At 37.4% G+C, this 21,343-nt stretch overlaps 1 pseudogene across 1 annotated transcript; it reads right to left on the reverse strand.

The window, feature by feature from the left end:
* Positions 1-8,570: 8,570 nt before the first annotated feature.
* Positions 8,571-10,046, reverse strand: LOC309844493 (elongation factor 1-alpha 1 pseudogene; annotated as a pseudogene). The gene has a single exon. The product of its transcript is annotated as an elongation factor 1-alpha 1 pseudogene (transcript).
* Positions 10,047-21,343: the final 11,297 nt, after the last annotated feature.

The following is a 21,343-nucleotide window of genomic DNA, read 5'->3' on the forward strand; positions in this document are numbered from 1 at the left end:
TCTTATATCCATGGACATTTTAGGTCTTCCTCTTTTAGAACTGGTTAAATGACAGAAAACATTGGATTTTTGCGTATATTTTTCTTATGTTTGATTGGAAAGATTTGGTTTGATTCCAAAATGAATTAGAGTTAGAAATACCTCCATCATGTTAAAGCAAACACTTTTATGATGAATTAAACTATAACTGTTGAAAAAAAACTGCAAAGACTTGCATCTAGGAAATACAAAGCAATGAATGTCTGCTGAAGTCCCAAGGGAAGATATGACAATGACTCCAGTCTTCAGTGGCAAAGGGAGATGACGTTACCAGAAAAATAAAACTATTTATATATTTTTTTTTCTTTTTTTAACTTTTTATTTTTTATAAACATATATTTTTATCCCCAGGGGTACAGGTCTGTGAATCACCAGGTTTACACACTTCACAGCACTCACCAAAGCACATACCCTCCCCAATGTCCATAATCCCACCCCCTTCTCCCAAACCCCCTCCCCCCAGGAACACTCAGTTTGTTTTGTGAGATTAAGAGTCACTTATGTTTAGTCTCCCTCCCAATCCCATCTTGTTTCATTTTTTCTTCTTCTACCCACTTAAGCCTCCATGTTGCATCACCACTTCCTCATATCAGGGAGATCATATGATAGTTGTCTTTCTCTGCTTGACTTATTTCGCTAAGCATGATACGCTCTAGTTCCATCCATGTTGTCGCAAATGGCAAGATTTCATTTCTTTTATAATTAATCCATCACATATTGTTTCTCCTCAGTTAAAACATTTACACATATTCCCCCCACCACATTCTTAATATAAAAGGTATGTATTCTTTGTCTTCATAATTTCAGTGCTCAACATGGCCTAACAATACTCAGACTCAATGCATATTTCTAGACATTATTTCTAAAAATAACAAGCTACATCCGTATTGCATGGAGCACTGGACGTGGAGCATAAACAATACATTTTGGAACACTGAAAAAAATAAAATAAAATTTAAAGAAAACAACAAAGAGGCCTCTTTGTAAATGATTTTTCTTATGAAGATTGTCACCCTACATGGGTTATTCTTGTTAAATTTGAGTTGGCAAAAAGAAGAGGAATGACAAACTATAGAAAAAGGAGTAAGTAGGAAAGAGAGAGGAAAAAAAAGAGATAATAGAAAGAAATCAAGAAGCATTGGGAGGAGCAGGGAAATCCGGAGTGAGAGAGTCATGGAGAAGGAAAGCAAGGAGAGATGGGAGAGAACAATAGCTGATACGGTGACAGGTACAGGGGCAGAAAGGAGGGAGCCAGGCACCAATAGTAAGAAGACTGAATACTCCAAACACCAAAATTTCCCCCCAGATTCTATAAAACACATGGGTTATGGTATCTCTAATCATTATTAAAACAGAATCTAGAAACAATTGAAGAAAAGTAAAATTGGAGTAAATACAAAGGTATGGGGCATACATAATTACGTGTGTATTGAAGAATCATCTCCAATTTCCAGCTTGCTGTTTTTGTTCCTTTTTTTTTTCTTCTTCTTCTTCTAAATATTTGGATATCTTCCAACCAAACTTGGAAAATAAAGCCTGGGAAACAGGTTTGAATGAATTGCAAACACATCATTTTTTGCTAATTTACTAAAATAGCACATTTACAACTAAAATGAGAGAAAATGGTTAAAGGCAAAAAATGGAGATGTATTTCCATGGCCCTCTGAGCATTTCAGCCTGTGTATAATCAGCTCACATTCAAGAGGAAACAGTGTTCAGCTATTTAGTTGACTATTTCTTGAAAATCTTGGTTATTTTGTATTTTTTTTCTTAACATAGACTTCAGGCTGCCCTAATTAAATAAGAGAAGTTTTATTATCAGCAAAGATGGCATTAGACCTAAGGCAACTTCAGATGATAGAGTTGTTTTTCTTCATTTGGGAAAGTTAGAGTAGAGCTAGAGGAAAAGAAGGAATTGACATTTTTCTTAAAGACATCAAGGAGACTTTCAAAAATACTACTCCAAGCACCAGGGCTCCTGGAGAACAAAAGCACGAGTTCAATGTTTAGGTCTCCTTCAGTCTATCACCTAATTTTTAAAGTGCCCCAAATTCACCTAACTTCAGGAAATCAACCCATCAATCACATTGAAATCAGTGGTTGTCATGGTGAGAATATTCCTGGAATTATTTCCAGGACCTTTTTAGGTCACAGCAGCAAAATTGTTCACAGACAACAACTAAATGTTTCAGCATGAACAGCCTTGGAGACTCTTTGGATCATAAAATATTAGATTTAAAGGAGATTTTAGAAATTATTTCCTCATCTCTCCTGAGAGTCATTTAAACATGGGGATATGGTGACCCAGAGTAAAAGAGAGACTTTTCCCAGGTCCCTGGAAGTTGGTGATCTGACTAGGACTACTCATGTCTTCCAACTTTCACTTCCTTTTCATGCTTTCAAACTGACTAGAAAGAGGAACACAAAACAGACAAAGCAGCTTTCCAACATTGAGGCTGTCTTTCTTGGACATAGACCAGAAGAGTGTCTAAAAGATGACTTTCTTTTTATACTTCAAAAGGCCAAAGGAAATCAATTCTTCAGGTCTATATGGTGTCCCCAGTGTGTCCCAATAGGCAGTTTTCCCCCTTTCTTTGAGTTTCCTCCAACTGGTTCTGTATCATAATATTTCATATGGCTGATGCAATGAATTCTGACCTTTGTGGAGGTCTGTTTTGAAGAGGAATGTGAGACAGGAAGAGGCAACAAACAATAAATAAATAAATTTCTGAGAAGTGTTCTCTATCTCCCCCTTTATATCTGTTAAAACTTCTTCATTTTCTCTCTTATTACAAACAGTAGCACACACTTTATCCTGTCTTTCCTCTTCAATTCTATAAAATGCCTTCTCAAAATGAGTTAGATCAGAGTGACCGAGATTTGGAATTGATTTATGAAAATCATCCTTTAGAAAATGTGCTCCAAAAATGCAACAAAGAAGAAAAGTCTGTGGTACACATCTGTCCTTGTATTCACATCAATAAACGTTCACGAGGGTCCACTTTGTGCCAGGAGCTCTGCTAGAAGCTGAGAGTACAAATTGTACTTCTGCTCATTGTCAGCTATGTAAGTTCTTTGGGCTTCAATAACTGGGTCTGTAAAATAGGTTAATGATATTTCTTTCATAGAGTTATGAGGATTAAAGATGCCAATATTTTAATTTATTCCATTTCAGGGCTTTTGTTTTGTTTTTGTTGTTTGTTTGTTTCTTGTTTTGTTTTATTGTACTTTCTTGCTATCCAGCTTTGTTCCAATGGGTCATGTTGCAATGGCCATGTTCATGAGTCTTTACCTATCTGCACAAATTAGAAGATGTCTGGTTACATTTATTAACACATGTTTTATTGAGGGTAATGAGTATTATTTGATTCCACGGAGAGTGAGGATATGGCTGGGATTTGCAGAGTTTCTTATAGGAGGTGACAGCTAATTCAAATGAATACTGTGACATGAATGAAAGAATTAAATTCTGGTGTAATCAAGCAGGGTGGGGGGCGCATCTCAGCCTGTGCTATCATAGAAAAGATTTGAAGTATAGAAGAATCTAGAGACTAAGACCTCGTATTGCCAAGCTCCCAAAGATGATAAACTGGAGACAGCATGGAACTGGCTTTAATCAGTCAATGTATTCTGGTAAATGTTTAACAACTAGCCCTCTGGGGAAAAATAAATAAATGAATAAATGAATAAATACATAAATAAATAAATAAATATAAAAACACTGATTTATAACATTTTCTTTAGTATAAATCATTCCACCAAGGCCAATTTTGAACTACCTGTGTAAGGTTACTCAGTGTGGATTTGGGTATAGAGGCACCCACCCTTTCCTGTAGAACCTGTTAGGCCCTGCTCAGGCATATCACTATGGCATTGTCACACTGCCTCTCCCTCTGAATTTGGTAAATTAATGAACTCAATGCTTCTACTCCTCAGTTTCATGAACTGTGGAGACTATGAAACCTACCTACCTACCTGGGTTATCAACAGAAAGGCTGAATGAGTTAGTGAACAACATAGTTATTTTGCATATAATAGAAATTCAAAAACATACCTTTTTCTCCTTAATTGAAATCAAGATTTCATAAATTTTCTGGGTACCCAGAGTAGGAAATGTTGGCATCAAGGCAGAATAATACCAGAAAAACGGAACAGACTTCCAAGGATTCACAATCAGTTATCTAAGTGGCCTTTTTGACTTTAATTTGTATTTGAACAGAAAGCACCCCAGCAGAGGCTCTTTAGTTTGATGTGTCTTTACATAGGATTGTTTCACCTACCAAGGCAGTAGAATATTCTCTCAGGGCAAGGACCTCATGGCTTTCTTTCTTAAAAGGCTGCAAATATTAAGTCCATAACCCGTGCCTTTGAATGATTGATTAACTGGCTTGGAAAACACATCATATATACTAAGAGAAATAACTTATTTCTGGATTTGTTTATTTTTCACTTATTTTAAACTGAGACTGTTCCATGCAGACATTAGTAACAAAGTGCTGTCCATATCCTGGGCTGCTTTTTGCTTCAACTTTGCTTTTGCTCCATTTCCATTGTATTGTTTTCTCTTACCAGAGTCTCCCGTTCTCATCCTAGATTGCCCTTGAAAATGCATATCTAAAAAAAAACCTCTCTAGGGGCGCCTGGGTGGCTCTGTGGGTTAAGCCTCTGGCTTCAGCTCAGGTCATGGTCTCAGGGTCCTGGGATAGAGCCCCGCATGGGGCTCTCTGCTCAGTAGGGAGCCTGCTTCCCTTCCTCTCTTTCTCTGTCTGCCTCTCTGCCTACTTGTGATCTCTGTCTGTCAAATAAATAAATAAAATCTTTAAAAAATTTTAAAAAAAACCTCTCTAGATTTGATCCATGTCATTCTCTTGTGAGGAGTGGGCTTGACACAGTCTGACTTTCCATTTCTTACTGTTCTTAACCAGTTTGAGTACAATGCTTAAAATATTTCAATGAGCTGCTAGAATAATATCCAACAGGCTTTTTTTTTTTTAATATTATGTTAGTCACCATACAGGACATCATTAATTTCTTATGTAGTATTCCATGATTCATTGTTTATATATAACACTAGATTTTGGATATGTGTGCCGATCATATAGTTTCAATCAAAACCCTGTAAGATAGAAGTTATCAAATTTATTTTACATAATTTAGAACTAAGGTTCTGAGAGAGTAATCTCTTAAGTTTGCACAGATATGGTTAGCCAAATCTATAATATTCAGCCTCACCTTGTCTTCCTTTTCTTTCCTGCACACTGCAAACTGGCAGTATATACATACATACATAATTAATAATGGCTACTACATTGCAGTCACTAGATTAGATGCTGAGTAGATAAAGTTGAAAGCAGGGCTCTTTTTTCAGTCTTTATTTCTTCTTGATCTTTAATCTTTTACACTTTTCACAATTGTGTCTTTGTCAAGACATTCAATTTCCTTGGCTTCTCTAACCGAGTTCTCTCCTTGTTTCTTTCTATGATTTTGGTTCCTCTTTGACCTTCTTCCCCTTTATAATGGGTTCCTAATGTTGCAACCTAGGTTTTCTCTTCTTATGTACTCTTCCTCTAAGCAATATCATACCACATCCATAGCTTCCATTACCACATCCATAGCTTCCATTATCATTTGTTGTGGACTGAATTGTGTCCCCCATCAAGTTAATATGTTGAAGTCCTAACCCGTTCCCCAATACCTCTGAATGTGGCTATTTTTGGAGATATGAATTTTAAAGAGCTAATTAAGGTAAAATGAAGTGAGCTGGGTGGGTCCTAATCCAATAAGATTTGTGTCCATGTAAGAATATGGGTTAGGATGCAGACATGTCCAGTGGAAAAAACTACATAAAGACAGCTGAAGCTGGCAACCTGCCAACTAAGGACAGAGACATCAGAAGAAACTGATCCTGCCAGCACTTGAATCTTGGATTTCTGGACTCTAAAACTATGAAGACATGATTCTGTTGTTTAAGCCCCCCAGTCAGTGGTATGTTATGTCAGGCTTACCAGACTAATATATCCTACTTACACGTGTCTGATACCCAAAATTGTGTTTCTGAACCAGCTCTCATACCTGAACATTTTTTTTATTTTTAAGATTTATTTATTTACTTATTTGATAGACAGAGATTACAGGTAGGCAGAGAGAGAGAGAGAGAGGAGGAAGCAGACTCCCTCCTGAGCAGAGAGCCCAATGCGGGGCTCAATCCCAGGACCCCGGAATCATGACCTGAGCCAAAGGCAGAGGTTTTAACCCACTGAACCACCCAGGTGCCCCTCATGCCTGAACCATTGATCTAGTTATACTACTGTGAGATATCACTTCTTGGATATTTGAAAGAAACATCTGCAAAAAATGGCTAATCTCTCTTACTAAAATATAGTCATATTTCCAGTATTTTATCTCAGCAACTATGTAGCCACAAACCAGTTTTATACAACCATGTCCTTTACTCTCATATATATTACATGGTCCAAAACTGTTGATCTTCCTTCCTAAATACCTATTGAATCCCACATCTCTCTGGTGTATGGCCTTAGCAAGCTAACCCTGGAAAACACAAACAGGTAGATAAAACACAGGGGCAAGACTAAGCATTCAATATGAGTGTAGTTAGCACATTTATTTCAAAAAGTCAATTCTGGGAATTAATTCTTAGAGATTTGTCCCCTGTCCCACAAGACTCTGAAAGATTGAATCAGCATTACCACTGTTGTCAAGTTCGTGTCATTCCAATGTCTCCTCCACCACTCTGTACATCACATTTAAATACAAGAATCTTTAGTAAGCCCTATATAGTGGTTCTTAATTGGAGGTGTTAGTCTGACTTTGCAGATGTTTCAAAATATGGGAAGGGGGCACATTTAGCTGGGCCTTGGATCCTGGCTTTTGGTAGATAAATGCCAAACATTTTCCAGTTCAGGCAATAACTCAACCCAATAACACCTTATTGATAGGAGAATATTAGAAGATTAGGAATATTTTAGACATATCACCTTAGGTCTTCCCTCTTGGTCCTCTTTTCTGCTCCAGTGATATTCCCTCCCTTTTCCTTTTTACCAAGGGAATTCCTATCCAACTTTCAGAAGTTGGTAAGTTTTTACTTCACAGGAAAGTCTTGACCTCTCTAAATATAGCAAATTATGTACTCATAGCACTGTGTGCTCACAGTTTTATAGCTAGATATTTACAGTTTTATAGCTAGATATTTATTCATGTGATCATTTGATATATGTCTGTTTTGTCCAAAAGTCTGTATAGCTCCAAATGGACAAAAATTGCTTTTGATTTTGGTAACAATGGTATCCCTGGCACCGGATAATACCAGGAAAATGGAGGCACTTGTTAATTGATTATTGAATGTGCAAATGAATGGGTATATGAATGGTATAGCCCCGATCTTGAGGGACCTGATGCACGGCTGAAAATAGGAAGCAGAGCATGTGATGAAGCACCTTAGAGAGGCTTGTGGGCAGAGGAGAGACACTTATATCAGTCTTGGCACAGTGAGTCCATTCTGCTGAGAGAAGAGCTAGATGGAAGATTTCACATAGACATGTATTTTAGTCCCTGGAATCCCCTGGAGTAAAATTTTCTTTTGGAAAGGAAACACTTGAGGTTTCAAAGAGAAGCCTGTTTCAACCCTATGTCTTGCAGGGCTCCCAAATGAACTCACTGGAAACCACATTACTTATCTGTGGAAGGGCTGGAACAACCATGTGGAATTTTGCTTTATCTTTGCTTCCACAACAAAGGTCTAGGGGTCCCTCAGAGAACAAAGGAAGAAGGTAGCCAAAGGCTGGTCAGGCTCTGGTCAGAACAGGCTTCAGAGCTGGAGAGTGAAAGTTCAGAGAAATATGGAAAAGAAAAATCGAAGCAACTGGATATGAAGAGCAGGGAATAAAAGCAGAGTCAGCTTTAAAATTATTCCCCATGGTTGAGAGAAAAAGTCTACTTCTCTCATTTGCAAAGAAACCTGAGGCAGACAGACACCTTGGGATATTCATTATTTCTTTAAATCTTTAATTGGGCACTTCAAAAGATCACAATTAAGCTTTTTTTTTTTTCCTCATTAAACTTTTGTTTTAATGGGCCTCAAAATTCTGTGACAGATTTTTGGTCAAGTTGTTTCCATTTAAAAGTACTGATTTTGGGGCGCCTGGGTGGTTCAGTGGGTTAAGCCACTGCCTTCGGCTCAGGTCATGATCTCAGGATCCTGGGATCGAGTCCCGCATCGGGCTCTCTGCTCAGCAGGGAGCCTGCTTCCTCCTCTCTCTCTCTCTCTCTCTGCCTGCCTCTCTGCCTACTTGTGATCTCTCTCTGTCAAATAAATAAATAAATTTTTAAAAAAAAAAAAAAGTACTGATTTTAAAAACTAATAACTTAAAACTGCCACACACACACACACACACACACAAACAAATGGTCCACAAAACATTCTCCTTTCCTTCTGAAGGTTTTACGATGCATTGTTATCATTAACCAGTCTTTTACTATTAAACTTAAATGGCCTTGACACAAACAGTTCTGAGACCGTTCTTCCACCACTGATTAAGACTGGGGTGGCAGGTATTGGGGATAATATTCATTTAGCCTTCTGAGCTTTCTGGGCAGACTTGGTGACCTTGCCAGCTCCAGCTGCCTTCTTGTCCACTGCTTTGATGACACCCACAGCAACCATCTGTCTCATGTCACGAACAGTGAAACAGCCCAGAGGAAGATAGTCAGAGAAGCTCTCAACACACATAGGCTTGCCAGGAACCATATCAACAATGGCAGCATCACCAGATTTCAAGAACTTGGGACCATCTCCCAGCTTTTTTCCAGAACGACGATCTATCTTCTCCTTCAGCTCAGCAAACTTGCAAGCAACGTGAGCTGTGTGACAATCCAGCACAGGTGCATATCCAGCACTAATTTGGCCTGGATTGTTCAGGATAATCACCTGAGCTGTGAAGCCAGCTGCTTCCATGGGTGGGTCATTTTTGCTGTCACCAGCCACATTGCCACAACGAACATCTTTGACAGATACGTTCTTGACATTGAAACCCACATTGTCCCCAGGAAGAGCCTCACTCAAAGCTTCATTCAAAGCTTCATGGTGCATTTCAACAGACTTGACTTCAGTTGTAACATTGACTGGAGCAAAAGTGACCACCATGCCAGGCTTAAGAACACCAGTCTCCACTCGGCCCACAGGGACAGTACCAATACCACCAATTTTGTAGACGTCCTGGAGAGGCAGACGCAAAGGCTTGTCAGTTGGACGAGTTGGTGGCAGAATGCAATCCAGAGCTTCAAGCAGTGTGGTTCCACTGGCATTCCCATCTTTACGGATGACTTTCCATCCCTTGAACCAAGGCATATTAGCACTTGGCTCCAGCATGTTGTCACCATTTCAACCAGAAATTGGCACAAATGCTACTGTGTCAGGGTTGTAGCCAATTTTCTTAATGTAGGTGCTGACTTCCTTAACGATTTCCTCGTATCTCTTCTGGCTGTAGGGTGGCTTAGTGGAATCCATTTTGTCAACACCAACAATTAGTTGTTTTACACCCAGTGTGTAAGCCAGAAGGGCATTCTCACGGGTCTTCCCGTTTTTGGAGATACCTGCTTCAAATTCACCAACACCAGCAGCAACAATCAGGACAGCACAGTCAGCCTGAGATGTGCCTGTAATCATGTTTTTGATAAAGTCTCTGTGTCCTGGAGCATCATTGATGGTACATAATACTTGCTGGTCTCGAATTTCCACAGGGAGATATCAATGGTGATACCACGTTCACATTCAGCTTTCAGTTTATCCAAGACCCAGGCAAACTTGAAGGAGCCTTTTCCCATCTCACCAGCCTCCTTCTCGCATTTTTCTATAGTTCTTTTGTCGATCCCACCACATTTGTAGATCAGATGACCAGTAGTGGTAGACTTGCCCGAATCTACGTGTCTGATGACAACAATGTTGATATGAGTCTTTTCCTTCCCCATTCTGGTTTAGGATAAGTGGTGGTTTTCACGACACCTGTGTTCTGGCAGCAAACCCATTGCAAAAAACCACAATTAAGCTTTTTAAAAATATAAAGTTTAAGTTGAAAGGAATCCATGGAGACCATGGCTACTGAATCTTCTGGGGTTATCAAGTGGCCTTATTAAAAGCAGGAGGAGGTGATGGTACAAAGACAGTTTCCTGAGTCATTGGTTAAAGGAAGCATCCCAACTTTCCTCCCTCTGCTAATGGGCCAAGAATGAAGAAGGACAAGGAGAGGCAGGAGACTCTATTCAACTCTAATTTCACTTTGGAGATGAACTCTGAAGCAATGTTATTCCAAATGCCTCTGAAAATAAAAATCAAGGAAATCATGATCCGTGCCTTGAGTTCTGCCTTTTGTGCTTGCCTCTGTGCTTGCCTCTGGACTTGAGTCCTTCCTATAATGCATAAGTTCTCTGTGAATTGGCTCATCCACTCTTACTTTCAGGATCTAGACAGCTCACACATAACACTGGCCATGACTGCCAAGGCCTTAGCTTCCCAATATCCTGATCAATGCCCTGCCCTGTGCTGGAAACTCTGTCTTGCTCCTGATCTGATACCATGCTGTCAGCCTCTGCTCTGGTGCTCCGTAGCTACTGTTTGTTTTTATAACAGCTATTTTTTCTCCCTGCCTTTGAGTCCCACTAATTGTCACAATCAGGAGCACCCATTTCTGTTCTAGTGTATAAACCTCTTCCAGCCCTGACAAGGCAAAGGCCAATGAAGGAATTTTAGTCCAGCTGATTAGAATTCCAACACTGTGTTTGTTGTGTCTTTTAACCTCTCACATCTGTTGTACTTGTATTCTCCTCAATGTAACCAAGCCCACAATGAGTGTTCTAGGGCTCCTCTTCCCACCCAGTGGTCTAGAGCAGGTAGGGCAGAAGTTCTGTATTGTTGTTAAAATATTTTTTAGATTAAAATTCCCAATTCTGAGCTCAGCAATCATCACTTGCTCAGAATCTTCTTGAATCTTTGTTGGGACTTCCACTGTTTTCTGAGGCCCGGCATTGTGCTCTACACAGGCAGTCAGTGCAGCCTGATGTCAGAGCATCTTTCCTGGATATCCTCTCAAGGGACTCCAAAAGCCTCTTTGACCCCCACCTACAAGCCTAGTGTTCCCATTATGTGGTTTTCCAACATGCCTGATGTAACTTGAGTATCTTTATGATCAAAGCTCTGGCACTTACTGGGTTTCTAAGGGATATTTTTTGGCTCTATACAGGAATGGGTGAATATTTGGATAGTCTAATTCTACTCCTTGTCTCTAGCTTTTTTCTCCAGTTTTGTTTTATCTTAGTTGGCCTGTTATGTTGTCATCTATCTATATAATTCAGCACAGTTCACACTTCTAGCATGATCCTAGGGAATTACTTGAAAGTAGTAAAGGGAAGCACATTTATTGAAAATTAGTCTAAAGATAGTCATGGCTTCTTTAGAAATATCATGTTATCATTATCAAGAACAAAACATAGTAGGTATCCAGTGAACCTTCTTCCAAACTCAATAGGGATAACACTTCCTTAGAATCATTTTCTTTAAGGTTCTTCAGATTTCTTCTGGTAAGAAATGTCACAAGAAATTAAAGTTTTATTGTTACCACACATGAACCATCAAGAATAAAGTTTAAGAAAGTCAGCTGAATATCAGAAGTTTATCCTTTACAGCATTATTGCAATAAAAACATATTAGGCACAAGAAACAAGATTGATTTCTGTCAAATGATAGAATGTGATTTATTGGGTATATAATTTTTTTAAGATTTACTTATTAATTTTGGAGGTGGGGGCAGCAGCAGTGGGTGAGAATCCTCAAGCAGACTCCACACTAAGGATGGAGCCTTATGCAGGGCTCGATCCCAAGACCCAGAGATCATGGACTGACCCAAAATCAAGAGTTGGCCACATACATGACTGAGTCACCCAGGTGTCCCAAATTGGATGTATTATTAAATGAGAAAAAAAATCAAGGGGCAAAATAGTACAAATAATATGCTATTTTCTGTATAAAAAGAGGAGAACTGATTAAATACACATACTGTAGATGCTTATATTTGCAAAAAGAAATACAGAAAGGATAAGCGAGAATCTAAAGAGAAAAAAAAAAAATACCTGTGGGTGAGAAAAAGCAGAGAGGATAAGAATAGAAGTAAGAATTTTCTGGGTATAGCTGTATTTTTTTTTTTAACTGGAAAAGGCATTGTTTTATTTTCTTGATGCACTAGGGGAAATTTTGTTTTGTTTTGTTTGTTTGTTTGTTTTTAATTTCTTTTCAGTGTTCCAGAATTCGTTGTTTATGCACCCAGTGTTCCATGCAATACATGCCCTCCATAATACCCACCACCAGGCTCACCCAACCCCCCACTCCACTCCCCTTCAAAAGCCTCAGTTTATTTCTCAGAGTTTCCAGTCTCTCATGGTTCATCTTCCCCTCCAATTTCCCCCCACTCACTTTTGACTTTAGAACTACATGTATCTTAACATACAGAAAAAATTAAAGCTAAAGATATAAAAAGGCAAACTCACAAGTAGAATTTTTTTTAAAGATATTTTTTATTTATTTGACAGAGAGAGAGAGGTCACAAGTAGGCAGAAAGGCAGGCAGAGAGAGAGGAGGAATCAGGCTCCCTGCTGAGCAGAGAGCCCTATGCAGGGCTCAATCCCCGGACCCTGGGATCATGACCTGAGCTGAAGGCAGAGACTTTAACCCACTGAGCCAGTCAGGTGCCTCCTCACAAGTAGCATTTTTATTAAAAAAAAAAAAAAAAGGAAAATAAATAAAAGAAACAAAACTCTAAGAAATAAAAAGAAATAAAACTGTAATTCAAATTGTCAACATAAGCACTCAAGAAAGATCAGCGATCACTCAAGCAACTCCTTTTTTTTAATCACTCCAGTAACTTCTTATCAAACTTTTATAAGTAATTTTTCTGCATTCAAAAAACTTAGAAATGGAGATATCCCATTACCAATTAACTCATCTAGCCTCTAGAGCTTTTTTTTTGTTTGTTTTATTTTAAATTTTTCTTATTAAAAGAACCAGGGTTTCTTAAAAAAAAAATCTAGTCTTTTGGAACAAAAGAAGCACAATAGTATGATCTTATTTTGTTAGAAAACAAATCAGCAAAGAATAGTATGGAATACCAATAGATCAAAAGAACTGGCTTTAAAACATCATTGGACAAAGTTTGAACAATTTGAGGAAGAAGAAGCAGAAGGAGAAGAGAAGACAACAGAGAATGAGGAGGAGGAGGAGGAGGAGTGGAGAATGCCAGCTAAAAATTTGGAAGCAATGAAAATTTTTCTTTCTCTTTTTAGAGAAGAGGTAGGGCTAGAGGGAGAGGGAGAGAAAGAATATTAAGCAAGCTCCATACCCAGTACAGAGCCCAGCGTGGAGCTGGATCTCACAACACTGAGATCATGACCTGAGTCAAAATCAGGAGGCAAATGTTTACCTGACTGAGCCAACTTGGTGCTCCAAAAATGATAGAATTTTTAAAAATCATTATTTTGCAACCCCACTATAATAATTGACTCAGAGAACCATAAGTGTTAAACTATTGGGTGTTTCAAGGACATCATGTATCACCAGTCCAGAAAGTTGATAAGAAAGTAAACATTGATGAAGACTAAAAATATCTATTACTTTATCCTATAGAAGGCATCTGTGATAACAGCAAGATCCCTATCAGCAGAGTGATGGGGAGTAAATTACTATTGACCTCCATCCATCCCTTTGCTTTATACTGCCTAGGCTGTCTTTGTGCAGGAAAAAACAAAAAACAAACAAACAAACAAACAAACAAAGAAAACACAACCAAAAACACCTTTAATTCAAGTTTTAAATTTTTCACAGAATTATTCCTCTTTCCAAAGTTTTGCTTTGATCTAGCCTAAGGACTTGGCTTTCTTGTGACCTCACAAGCAGGAGATGTTTAATTTCCACGACCCTCAAGATGTGATATTATCTTACAGACTTGTTCATTTTTCAGATTCCAACATGACCATGTTTCAGATCCTAACTTTTCCAATTTCTTTATTATTTTATTATTTATTATTTTTCTCTTTACCTTCATCTGGTTATTTCAATTACTGTTTCTCATCATGAACAATGATGGGCTAAACCTTTGGTACCTCCCTTTATTAGTTCAGTTATTTCACAGGTAACTCTGGCTTGTGGCTCACAGTCTTTTTCTCTTAAAATTCTGCCATTCAAAAGGGTAACTCCAAAATCCATACTGGTGAGATAAACATATGGTTAACCATAAAGATTCTTGAGCTCATCAAGCCCATAAATATTGTACATAGTCTTCTTGTATATATATATAAAATATCACTCTCAAAAGAAATAACTCTAAAATTTTACTTTAATATTTAATTGTCTAACCTTTTTCTTTTATGTTTCCTTACTTTTCAATATGTTACTACTACTTCCTATCTTTCAATTACTATCACATATTATTTCCCCTTTCTTCTCAAGTCTATTTGCCCTGTGCTACATGGCTTTACCACTTTTCTTTCTTTCTTTCTTTCTTTCTTTCTTTCTTTCTTTCTTTCTTTCTTTCTTTCTTTTTTTCTTTCTTCTTCTTTTTTTTTTTTAAATCATGGTTCTCCATGTATCTGGTTGACTAGTGAAACTGGACTACTAATCACCTAATGGTTGCCTGTAATTCATAAAACTTTTCCGGCGTTTTACTTCTTCTTGCCTTTTTTCTTGATCTGGCAGTTTGTAGTAAACATTATAGTTCCCAGTCTCAGAAGATAAGCTTCTAATATTTCATCACTAAGTATGTTGTACACATAGGTTGGTAAACTAAAGAAGCATGGTAAAGAAGATTTCTTTTATTCCTGGGATTCTAGGAAATGCTATCACAATACGGCTGGTAAATTTTGTCACAAGATTTCCTGCATGTATTGGTTCTTATCCTTTATTCTGTTAATGTAAAGAATTGCACCAATTCTCTTCAAATATTATGCTAATTTTACATTCCTAGATAAATCCAACTTGATCATGATTTATCTTTTTATAAAGTTTGCTGAGTACTTGCAAGTTTTTAAGAGGATTTTCATCTATCTTCATGCAAGAAATTAATTTACTATTTACCTTTCTTATGATGTCCTTGACATATTTTTCTAACAAAGCTCATATAGCATTTTAGAAATGTTCTTTTCCTATATTGCCCAATGAATTTAAGATTGGTATATTTATTCTTTAAATGTCTGTTAGAATTCACTAATGAAATCATCTGGGCATGGAGTATTCTGTGAGAAGATTAAAATATTTGAGGGCACCTGGGTGGCTCAGTGGGTTAAAGCCTCTGCCTTCAGCTCAGGTCATGATCCCAGAGTCCTTGGATCAAGCCCCACATTGGCTCTCTGCTTAGCAGGGAGTCTGCTTCTCCCCCTCCCCTTTCTCTGCCTGCCTCTCTGCCTACTAGTGGTCTGTCAAATAAATAAATAAAATCCTTAAAAAAATAAAATAAAATATTTTATCCATGTCTTTAATAGATATAGCATTGTTTAGTTCTTTATTTTTCTCATGTCGGTGTTGATAAACTACACTTTCTTAGAAATTTTTCCATTTGCTCTACGTTCTCAAAATTAATAGACAAAGTTTTTAATAATATTCTCAGAATATGTTAATATCTGCAAGATCTATTATGGTTATACTTACTCATTTATTTTTTATTTAAGATTTTATTTCTTTGTTAGATAGAGAGAGAGCACACAAGCAGGGGGAGCAGCAGGCAGAGGGAGAAACAGACTCTCCACTGAGCAGGGAGTGCACTAGGGGACCTAATACAAGGACCCTGGGACCATGACCTGAGCAGAAGGCAGATACTTAACCAACTGAGCCACCTAGGTGTCCCTATACTTAATAATTTCTGATGTATTTTTCTTTAATTTTTATTTAGAGAGGACGCAAAAGAGTAATAGAGAGAGTAGGGGGAGAGGCAGAGGGAGAAGGAGAGAATCTCAGGCAGATTCCCCACTGAGCACAGAACCCAAAGTGGGGTTCGATCTCATGATCCTAAGATTATGACCTGAGTTGAAATAGAGTCTAATGCTTAACCAACTGAGCTACTCAGGTGCCCCATCTCTGATATTTTTCTTGAGTACTTTCAATATTTTTTATTAATTTTATTAGTTTTTTCAAAGAACTGCAAATTGGTCTTATTGATATTTATTTTTATTTAATTATTAATTTTACTCTAAATTCATTATTTACTTTTTAAAATTACAAATTTATTGATGTATACTTGATACATAAAATCATAAAATATTTTAAACGTACATGTGATTTTATAGACATATATAATGAAAGAATTCCCCCAACTAGTTAATCAAAATATCCATGATAAGTATAAAATTATTTTTTCCCATTCGTAGGTTGCTTTTTCATTTGGTTGATGGTTTCCTTTGCTGTGCAGAAGCATTTTAGTTTGATGCTGTCCCACTTGTAGATTTTTACTTTTGTTACCTTTGCTTTTAATGTCAAAGCAAAAAATCATCAAGGAGATTGATGTCAAAGAGCTTACCCCTATATTCTCTTCTAGTAATTTTATGGTTTCAGGGCCTACTTTCAAGTCTACAATTTTTTTTAAAGATTTTATTTATTTGAGAGAGAGACAGTGAGAGAAAGAACACAAGCTGAAGGAATGGGAGAGGGAGAAGTGGGCTTCCAACCAATCAGGGACCCCAGGATCCTGACCTGAGCTGAAGGCAGATGCTTAACCATTGAGCCACCCAGGCACCTAAGTCTTCAATCCATTTTGAATTGATTTTTGTGTACCATGTAAAATAATGGTCCAGTTTCCTTCTTTTGTATGTGGCTATCCAGTTTTCCTAGCCCCATTTATTGAAGAGACTATCTTTTCCCAATTGTATATTCTTGACAATATATATGTGAATTAATTTTTGGATTCTCTTCTTTTCCATTGATTTATTTTTTTTTTAAATCAATACTACGCTGTTTTGATTACTAGAGCTTTGTTATATTGTTTGAAATCAGAAAGTAAGACAGTCCCAGTTTTGTTTTCCTTTCTCAGATTGCTTTGGTTATTCAAGGTCTTCTATGGTTCCATACAAATTGTAGATTTGTTCGTTCTATTTCAGTGAAAAATGCCATTGGGATCGAAATTGCATTGATCTTGTAGATTGAGGGCACCTGGGTGGCTCAGTGGGTATGGACAATTTAACAATATTAATTCTTCCAATGCATGAACACTGAATAGCTCTTTATTTAATTGTGTCTTCTGAGATACATTATTTTTATTTCATTTTTAATTTGATGTTCAGTTTCTAACTTTTTTTAATATAATTTTTTATTTTTTATAAACATATATTTTTATCCCCAGGGGTACAGGTCTGTGAATCACCAGGTTTACACACTTCACAGCACTCACCAAAGCACATACCCTCCCCAATGTCCATAATCTCACCCCCTTCTCCCAAACCCCCTCCCCCCAGCAACCCTCAGTTTGTTTTGTGAGATTAAGAGTCACTTATGGTTTGTCTCCCTCCCAATCCCATCTTGTTTCATTGATTCTTCTCCTACCCACTTAAGCCCCCATGGTGCATCACCACTTCCTCATATCAGGGAGATCATATGATAGTTGTCTTTCTCTGCTTGACTTAATTCGCTAAGCATGATACGCTCTAGTTCCATCCATGTTGTCGCAAATGGCAAGATTTCATTTCTTTTGATGGCTGCATAGTATTCCATTGTGTATATATACCACATCTTCTGGATCCATTCATCTGTTGATGGACATCTAGGTTCTTTCCATAGTTTGGCTATTGTGGACATTGCTGCTATAAGCATTCGGGTGCACGTGCCCCTTTGGATCACTACGTTTGTATCTTTAGGGTAAATACCCAATAGTGCAATTGCTGGGTCATAGGGCAGTTCTATTTTCAACATTTTGAGGAACCTCCATGCTGTTTTCCAGAGTGGCTGCACCAGCTTGCATTCCCACCAACAGTGTAGGAGGGTTCCCCTTTTTCCACACCCTCGCCAGCATCTGTCATTTCCTGACTTGTTGATTTTAGCCATTCTGACTGGTGTGAGGTGATATCTCATTGTGGTTTTGATTTGTATTTCCCTGATGCCGAGTGATATGGAGCACTTTTTCATGTGTCTGTTGGCCATCTGGATGTCTTCTTTGCAGAAATGTCTGTTCATGTCCTCTGCCCATTTCTTGATTGGATTATGTGTTCTTTGGGTGTTGAGTTTCCTAAGTTCTTTATAGATTCTGGACACTAGTCCTTTATCTGATATGTCATTTGCAAATATCTTCTCCCATTCTGTCAGTTGTCTTTTGATTTTGTTAACTGTTTCCTTTGCTGTGCAAAAGCTCTTGATCTTAATGAAATCCCAATAGTTCATTTTTGCCCTTGCTTCCCTTGCCTTTGGCATTGTTCCTAGGAAGATGTTGCTGCGGCTGAGGTCGAAGAGGTTGCTGCCTGTGGTCTCCTCAAGGATTTTGAGGGATTCCTTTCGCACATTGAGGTCCTTCATCCATTTTGAGTCTATTTTCGTGTGTGGTGTAAGGAAATGGTCCAATTTCATTTTTCTGCATGTGGCTGTCCAATTTTCCCAGCACCATTTATTGAAGAGGCTGTCTTTTTTCCATTGGACACTTTTTCCTGCTTTGTCGAAGATTAGTTGACCATAGAGTTGAGGGTCTATTTCTGGGCTCTCTATTCTGTTCCATTGATCTATGGGTCTGTTTTTGTGCCAGTACCATGCTGTCTTGATGATGACAGCTTTGTAATAGAGCTTGAAGTCCGGAATTGTGATGCCACCAACGTTGGCTTTCTTTTACAATATCCCTTTGGCTATTCGAGGTCTTTTCTGGTTCCATATAAATTTTAGCATTATTTGTTCCATTTCTTTGAAAAAGATGGATGGTACTTTGATAGGAATTGCATTAAATGTGTAGATTGCTTTAGGTAGCATAGACATTTTCACAATATTTATTCTTCCAATCCAGGAGCATGGAACATTTTTCCATTTCTTTGTGTCTTCCTCAATTTCTTTCATGAGTACTTTATAGTTTTCTGAGTATAGATACTGTGTCTCTTTGGTTAGGTTTATTCCTAGGTATCTTATGGTTTTGGGTGCAATTGTAAATGGGATTGACTCCTTAATTTCCATTTCTTCTGTCTTGCTGTTGGTGTAGAGAAATGCAACTGATTTCTGTGCATTGATTTTATATCTTGACACTTTACTGAATTCCTGTATAAGTTCTAGCAGTTTTGGAGTGGAGTCTTTTGGGTTTTCCACATATAGTATCATATCATCTGCGAAGAGTGATAATTTGACTTCTTCTTTGCCAATTTGGATGCCTTTAATTTCCTTTTGTTGTCTGATTGCTGAGGCTAGGACCTCTAGTACTATGTTGAATAGCAGTGGTGATAATGGACATCCCTGCCGTGTTCCTGACCTTAGCGGAAAAGCTTTCAGTTTTTCTCCATTGAGAATGAAAGAGGAGAGATCACAACTAACACCAAAGAAATACAAACTATTATAAGAACATACTATGAGCAACTCTACGGCAATAAATTTGACAATCTGGAAGAAATGGATGCATTCCTAGAAACATATAAACTACCACAACTGAACCAGGAAGAAATAGAAAGCCTGAACAGACCCATAACCAGTAAGGAGATTGAAACAGTCATTAAAAATCTCCAAACAAACAAAAGCCCAGGGCCAGAAGGCTTCCCGGGGGAATTCCTCCAAACATTTAAAGAAGAACTAATTCCTATTCTCCTGAAACTGTTCCAAAAAATAGAAATGGAAGGAAAACTTCCAAACTCATTTTATGAGGCCAGCATCACCTTGATCCCAAAACCAGACAAGGATCCCACCAAAAAAGAGAGCTATAGACCAATATCCTTGATGAACACAGATGCGAAAATACTCAACAAAATATTAGCCAATAGGATTCAACAGTACATTAAAAAGATTATTCACCACGACCAAGTGGGATTTATTCCAAGCCTGCAAGGTTGGTTCAACATCCGCAAATCAGTCAATGTGATAGAACACATCAATAAAAGAAAGAACAAGAACCATATGATACTCTCAATAGATGCTGAAAAAGCATTTGACAAAGTACAGCATCCCTTCCTGATCAAAACTCTTCAAAGTGTAGGGATAGAGGGCACATACCTCAATATCATCAAAGCCATCTATGAAAAACCCACCACAAATATCATTCTCTTAGGAGAAAAATTGAAAGTTTCTAACTTTTTAAGATTACACATAGTTTATCAATTTTCAATTCTTGTTTTAACTATATGCTTTTGGAAGTTAAAGTTATCCTTCAAAGTTGTATCCTACAATTTGTGATATGCATTGTTTCTAATATCATCTTGTTCCAAAGGTTTTCTAATCTTCATTTAAATTTCTTCCTTGACATGTGTTACTTAGAAGTATATATCTTAGTCAAAGTTACGAAGATTATTTTTATTTAGTCTTTTTTTTTCTTTTAGTGACATTTTGTTCAAAGAGCATATGTGTGTGACTGAAATCCTTTGAAATTGTTGAGATGTGCTTAGTCAGTCATTTTATGGTTATTTTTTGTAATTGTTTTATGTCACCTTGAAAATTCTATGTACTGACATTTAGGAGTTCAATGTTCTATATATGTCAGAGAACATTTCTTAATCATATCTTTCAAATTTTTATTTTTCTTTTTTTTCTGCTTGGTCTATCAGTTATAAAGAAAGATTTATTCAAATTTTCCATTGTGATTGTTGGATTCATCTGCTGTAAATTGAAGTTTTATCATTTTTTACTTTATGTATTTTGAGGTTATACTTTTGTTGCCTGTAAGTATAAAACCATTTCACTTGCCTGGTAACTTTAATTTTCTTCATCAGGAAGTGTACTTTTTTTTTTAATTTCCAGTTTTGTTTTTGTCTTTGTGGGTTTTCTTTTTTCTTTCTTTTTTTTTTTTTTTTTTTTGCTTTTTTTTTTTTGCTTTTTTGATGTTGTGTTGTTGAATATTTTCTAGTGGTCTTCCTAAATTCACTTTCCTTCCCTGCAGTTTAAAATGTTGATGCTATGGTCTACCAACCAGGCTCTCAGTTGGATATGGCCAAAAGGATGCACTGAAAAGATACAGAAGTTTGGCAAGAGAGAGAATTCAGTAAGTCACTTCTCTGTTCCTTTATGGCTAGACATTGGGTGGTCTCACCTGGCATCCTCTATCTAAAGTCACAAATTATATTAAGCATATTTTTTGTATAGCTATTTTCAAAGTTT

The sequence above is a fragment of the Mustela nivalis genome (genome assembly GCF_964662115.1).
Source record: "Mustela nivalis genome assembly, chromosome: 11".
Classification (NCBI taxonomy): Eukaryota; Metazoa; Chordata; class Mammalia; order Carnivora; family Mustelidae; genus Mustela; species Mustela nivalis.